This window comes from Wasmannia auropunctata, unplaced genomic scaffold (assembly GCF_000956235.1).
Source record: "Wasmannia auropunctata unplaced genomic scaffold, wasmannia.A_1.0 LD335993.1, whole genome shotgun sequence".
In the NCBI taxonomy this organism is placed as follows: Eukaryota; Metazoa; Arthropoda; class Insecta; order Hymenoptera; family Formicidae; genus Wasmannia; species Wasmannia auropunctata.
In genome coordinates, this window is record NW_012026897.1 from 17,260 (window position 1) to 24,519 (window position 7,260).

At 40.4% G+C, this 7,260-nt stretch overlaps 1 long non-coding RNA gene across 1 annotated transcript; it reads left to right on the plus strand.

The window, feature by feature from the left end:
- Window positions 1–2,853: 2,853 nt before the first annotated feature.
- Window positions 2,854–3,625, plus strand: LOC105453920. The gene is made up of 2 exons (XR_974929.1): window positions 2,854–3,188; window positions 3,337–3,625. It is a non-coding gene; the product is annotated as an uncharacterized LOC105453920 (long non-coding RNA).
- The last annotated feature ends 3,635 nt before the right edge of the window (window positions 3,626–7,260 follow it).

Here is a 7,260-nt window from a genome sequence, read left to right on the forward strand (position 1 = left end):
GCATGGACGGAGGGCGTTTTGACTTTGAAACTTGTGGCGCCCCGGCATAGAGTTGAGGACTACTACGTTGTTATCTCTCGGAAGAGGCGCTTCATACAATTATGATAGAACTTCACTTACAGGTAAGTTCGTTTAATCATTAAATAGTCGTGGAGTTTATACATATACACTCTGTTGGCGTTAAAGTTCCAACGTCTCTCGATAGTTTCCACCACGATGCTCCGACATTCTTCAACATCCTGCACTCGCGCATCCGCTTCTGATTGTCTGTTGCGTTTCCGCCTCAGCGGTCCCTTACATTTTTCAATCCAACTTATTTGACGCTGTCCAATCGCGAAGAATAACCAATGTAAGCCCGAGTTTGCGATCGACTGCAAAAAAAAGCGACGTAACTTTTCCGCTCTTCAATGCGCAGTTTTTCTTTTTTACTTTTTTATTTCCGTCGCTCTGACTGGCGCCGAATCGGACGGAATATTTTCCGTAGTTCGAGTCTTAGGGCAATAATTATATCTATCGACATTTCGATATTTGTGATCAAGCATTTCAAAATTTTAACAAGTATATTTTGCAAATCTACGAAAGTACGTTGTCAACTAAAAGATAAAAAATTGTTATACACTTAAGGTGCAAATTCATGAAACGCTCGTTTTAGCGTTAGGACCATGGCACACAGAAAAACTTAAGCAGTAAAATGTAAGCAGTAAAGAAATTAACATGTTTTTTATTAATTAACATTTTTTGTAGTCACGTGACTTCGACGCTAGCATCAAAAAAAGAAGCTAGATTTTCTCGGCTTCAACGTCAAAGGCTGTTGTTTTGAACATTTTAGAAACGAATAATACGATTGACATTAAACTTGACGTTGCCGCTTTTCATGCAAGCCAATTATGATCACGTAATTTTGACGCTAAAAATGAGCGTCAAACGTCAGCATGAAAAGGCACCTTTACGCGGGAAAAAAATTACGAAGTAAAACAGATGAACAATTCACGAATGATTACTTTAATTTGTTTTTTAACTTTTCTCGAAGAGCCAATCAGCGAATCGGTCAGAAATTAAAATGTACAATATCGAAATTCTTTGCTCCAGAAACGGAACTTAAGTTAACTTTAGTCCAACGAGTTTAAGCGAATTTGAGTTAACAAAAGTCGGAAATTTTTTTCGGACACACGCTTGACGAAAGAAGCGCATGACAAGCTTTCTTATCACACGACGGACTCTGTAAAGATTCGGCGACATTTTATAAATATCCGGTATATCCGCGTCACGCCGACGTAATTCTGTAGTAATTCGATAATGACGTAACTCACTGCGGCGGCCTGTTGTGCGTCTCTGTTGTATGTACACTCGCTCACTAAAAGGTTGCGACACTTTTTTTTTATAGGTTTCTAATTTACATTTAATATACGTAATATATACTTTATAGATAACTAATATTTTGCAAATGCAAACCACGATGTACTATGTTTAGTCTGAAGGCAGTATAACACCAATCGTGGTCCGCATTTGCAAAATATTAATGCGTTTTGAAACCTATAAAAAAGAAAGTGTCGCAACCTTTTAGTGAGCGAGTGTACGTTACCTGACACGGTTCAGTAATAACATGAACATCGTCGTCAACCGGCGTTCCAGCGTTATTTCTTGGCCGCGGTGGTGAGCGATCGGCGGATTACTGGCGCGACATTATATCAATATATTATCGATACCTCCCCGTCGCGCTCGAGATATGTCGAGAGACACGCGAGGTCTGCATCGCGATCAGACGCTAATTAACCCGAATCCGCTATCAAGAGTGAGGATCTCTCGAACAAAAAAGATTGCATCTCGCGATATCCGGCATTGGCTCGTCGCCGGTTTATCCGCGCGCTCGCTCGCGACCCAGCCGAATATATTCCGGCGGATTTGGAATACTTTCAAGCTCGGCGACCTCTACCTACGCGGGCGTACATGGAGAAGCCATTCAATCAAATCAACTAATGGGCACGATCGACGAGATTGGCGGGCGCATTAATTATTTACAATCCTCGTGCGCGCCGCGGCATGCGACTAGAAATTTATTTTCATCTCCGGATGGATAAATTAAAACGCTGACCGCCGGAGCGCGGTCTCGACGTTTCTTTCAATGAGATTGAAAGATAAATCCGCGATAGCCGGCCCCGATCGAAAATCTCTTCTAGAGTTTATTAACGGAATTTGCATAAATGAAAAAAAAGCTCTTACGTAAACTGCCGAATATGTTTGCGAATCGCTCATTCACGAAGAAACACGGTTTCCGTAAATTCGAGGATTGTCCAGTATCGGATATTGACGTGTTCGCGAATAGAGACGTATTTTGCGTGCTCATTGCTAGATTATCTGCAGACAGATGATAAATTACCGCGTACATTCGACTTTATGAACTACGAAGCGCGTATAACGTTCGAATTAGGATTTGCAGTAAGCGGATAGGGGAGGTTTCTCAGTTGCTTGCCTGAAGCTTAAATGCCATATCGAAAATATGAATTAGCGAACAAGTACGAAATACATCAAGTGCCATACGTCTTTCAGATTTCAGATAATTAAAATACTTCTTTTTTCTTTCTTTTTACGTAGAAATTTAAAGAAAGTCTTCCGCAATGAATATATATAGTCACAATCGTACTAATTAACTTTGAAATTGGAAATTGGAAATGGTGAAATCAGTTTAAAAAGAGATCAGCGTTTGCTTAATTATGAAAAGAAAGTAATAGATTATCTCCTTCAATCCTAATTTCAATAAAATCGATAGCTATATCCGAGACAGACACGGGAAGGAATGACGGAAAAGTCGCTGAGGACGAGAAAAAGGGATGGCATAACGTAACGTCATTTATCATTTGAGGGAGGGGATTGCGAAAGTTTCGAGAATCGCAAGTTTAATCAATCAAGGCTATTTAATAATTGCTTGCTGACGCAGTAACTTCATGTTTTATAATACGAAAGTTATCAAACTTACGTCAGTGATTTTGAGCTGAACTTTAACTGAACTTTACCGAGAGCTTTATCAGGCTTTTTCGCAAAAATGTCGTCCACCCGCGTCTCTGCCAACGCTCTGCCAATATGAATTATTATTTCGTTGTTACATCAGAAAATTTAACGACGCCTCCTTCGACGCCGATCGATGTCGTTGGCGGGGACTCCTTCCTCCGCCTGACGAACAGAGCGAAAATGTACGCAACATGTTAATTGACCGTTTAAAGTATCTATTCATACACTCTTAACCTGCATGTATCGCCTAGTACCTCCAAATTCGAGGTATTTTTGTGAACATGGAAATGACATTTCGAGTTACACACTAAAAGGAGATATTTTTCGCAGTACATTAGCATGAAGTACGGAATATACAAGGTAATAATAAATTTGCCGATACAATTGGAGGTACTGCTCTTCTGCTGCTGCTGCATCTGGAGGTACTGCATCTGAATTCGCGATACATACTTTTCTTTTGGAGGTACAAGACTCCGAGTTCGTACCTCGTGTATATAATACGAGGTACAAAATATTGCGTATGTACCTCGTATATTTATAAATACAAGGTACTCAGCGGTAAAAATGTATCGCCTGTTTGGCAAGTCCTTGATTAAATGACAAGACAATTGATTAAAGATTTCGTGTATCTTCAATTTTTGACGATACATATTTAAGAGATATACTTATGTCCGTCATAATTACGTAAGGTTTATATTTCAACTAACTTATACTAAATCTAGGTATACTTAATCTAGTTATTTCTCAAATGACGCGTGACGCGTGCGTCAAATGACGTGCCTATCACTCGTAATCACGTACCTCCAATTTTTGGCGATACATGATTTGAAATGCAAAAGCGTCATCGCATTTGACGCCAGTGTTCAAAAGTTCATGCCCTAATAGTGAGAACATGAGAGCCAAAAATTATATACCTATATAAAATTGACAAATAAAAACGGGCAAATGAGAGTCAAGCGCAGTTATTAAGGCGCAAATTATCTCTTTAATACTAATGAAATTTTACATATACAAATTTAAATGAAGTATCCAAACGTTTCGACTCCTTTTTAATTCATCATCAGTATGTCTTCATTAAAATATGCAGTACATCCCGAACTCAATGCGAAAGTTAATAAATCCGAATATATATTCCACGTTGGTTACAACGCCATGTGAATATAAAGAATACTCGCCATGGAGCCATAAAATACAATAAGATGAAATATGATAAGGTGAATCATGTCATGGTCGATGTACAATAATTGTTAGATAAATACCTTATACATTAATAACGAAATCACGCAACAAAGATCTCTCTTCGGTTCGCAAATAACGATGTTATCCGTTCAATCGTCAAAATTAAAGTCCAAAATTCATTAAATCGTCACAAATTAGAACTGTTTTCGACAAAGAAAGGTTATAAATTATGACGCGTGACGCTCGCGTCAAATGACGCGCCTATATGAGTAATTTACCTTTACGGCCGAAGCGTTTTCTTCTCAATTGTCGTCGTTGCAGGTGCTTCAAATTTCTGTTCGTTGCACCAGCGCGGCGCGGGCGGAGCGGTGACGACAAGCTGCTCGAACGTTAAATAAATAATCGGCCTTTTCTTTGTTGCGTCGGGTTCGCGCGCGCGATTGTGCAAACAAAGAGACGAGAGATTCCTCGTTCGCCTCTCGTGTCGCCAGGCCCGTCCCGATATTTGCGCACCTGCACTCTCCGCCTTTCCCCGAGTCCAATTAATGGAATTACCTTGCGCCCGCTCCAAAGGATTTGTTTTAACAATCCGCACGGTGCTTTGCCCGGCGCCGAGCGCGCGCGGCGCGGCGCGGTGCGGCGCGGCGCCCCACGGCACCCCACGGCGGAAGGAAGTCCCATTTCCTGAATTACCCTTCGCGACTCGCCCTCCAATTAATGACGTCTTCCGCCTCGAGAAAGACGCTCGCCCAATGACGCGGACGAGATTCTCGTCCAGGGTGCGGGTATTTGCAGAGGACTTACAGCGAGTTATCGGCGCCCAGGCTTGCCGATAATTAACGCGCACTTCCGCGCGCGAGGAAATTGACTCGGATTCGTTACGTTCAGAATGAAATTTAGATACGAGGTGATCCAATTTCCGAAAACGTCGACTTGACAATGACTTCATTTTGAAGTCAAGCGGCCACCCGTGCGCTGCAGGAAAACTCGGGGAAAGTGTGCTTGTTGTTTGGCACCAAGTGAGTGAGTTTTGCGCTTGCATATTAATAAATGTTAAATTGAATTTCGGTGCCCGAAATCCCGCGCGCCTCCTTCAATCCGCGTCAATCCTCCCTCCGCCCGCGAAAACGCGCCGGAGATCCGGGTCACCGGGTTTTTACTTCGTTCTTGTCGATCGGGCGAGGTGGGATGGAGAGAGAGAGGGGGGGTTCACTTCGGTTACCTCCCGTTTTTCATAAGTTTAAGACGGAACGTCGCGGCAAGATGCTGGGCACTTAAAAGTCACCGCCGAGCCGAGCGTCGTCGGAACGTTTCACAGGCAGACATTAAGTAAAAAAGGAAATGACACGTAGTACTGGAATGTGGGTCAAGTCAGCATAATTCAATAACGTTTGGCCTAAAAGGTTTCACGACGGCTTCGATGGGCTGCTGGTTGTTATCAGCGGCAATGAACGACGCGTCTTCTTTCGCGCGCTCGCGCCGAGCCGCGCCACGTCGACGGTTATTACTGTCGAATGAAACAATAGAGGGGCTCATGAATTTATTATTAAGTACATTTCAACAAAAATTATATGTTAATTCCGAAAGCGGTAAAATATTCCAGAAGTATATATATATAATACATATATATATATCTCTGCAGGTGTACCGCATTTATCGCGCGAATTTCAATCAACAGTTCCTGATATCGGGTATAATTAAAGCAATCTATTATACGAAGTAAAGCGAAATTTTAATAGTGCACATGTTTATAAGCTTTTACGGCCTACGCATGAATGCAAACCCCATTTATAGTATCATTATTAATATATTATATTTTCGAGTCTCTTATCCCACCGACCAATAACAGTTAATTATTACGCAATTAATTATTGTACGATAATGTTGATCATCATTCGATGTTTTAATAATTCATTAATATCGCGGATTCTTATATCGCGGCATTGCAACAGCGAGCGTTATACGAATAAAAAAAGTAATTCCGTAAGATTTTTTTGCATTATCGGAACATTCAACGAACTGTCAATAATTAATCCGTCAAGTAGAATAACGAATAATGAAAAACATAGCGCGAATATCATATTCACCGAACGGCGCTCGCACGGAATAATATTCGCGCTTAATTAGCGCATTTACGTGGTTGTTATTTAGCATTTCAACGAGATGCAGTTGCATGTATCTCCTGCACCGCGCGAAATCGGGAGATAAAAATCCTTCCATATTTCGCCAATTCCAAAATAATGTAGAATAATGATTGTCTGATACAAGAAATCACGAAGAACTTTATATGCATAATAACGATAAACTTCCGATTCATTGTCTGATTGATTGAAATCGTCGTTTAGCTCTCTTTTCGTACTAGCAAAATTTGGTCAAAATTTTCATTGTAACTAAATAAGATAAAAGTTAACGTCGAGTTTCATGACTGTTTCCAGTCAGAAAGATTAAGGTTGAGAGCGGACTAATCGTGAACGATACTTGAAACCATTCTTTATCGCTGAAATAAGAGAGTCAGAGAATTATATGAAATTTATGAGAACCATCGGAAACATTTATTACGCGATGCGATACATGTTAACATTTATCAGCGAAGTAATGGGACGGAGGACACGGATCTGTCGCTCTCCTCCATCTCTCGCTTTCCACATGCTAGCCGTATCGAAAACAATCTCGTCTTACACTGTTAAATCTATAGTGTTAAACTGAACCTTATTTAAGTCGCCACTGCTCCTACTTAATAAATAGTTATTTTTTACTAAAACAATGGAGTTAAATAATTTACGATTATAATTAAACAGTTCAAATTTAACCCAAATTTGGATTAAATTTATTGTTTTATTTAAAAGTAATCATATTGTTTTAGTTAAAAATAACTATTTATTAAGTAGGAGCAGTGGCGACTTAAATAAGGTTCAATTTGACACAATAGATTTAACAGTGTACATTGCGTAGCGAAGTATGTAACTTATTAAACCTTGGAAAACTCGCAATGTTCGTTAGCGCGCGAAATCCGATCGCGCGCGCTTCATTATTATGCCTGAGTTATCAATTTTGTTAGCGATTAGATGTCCCCGA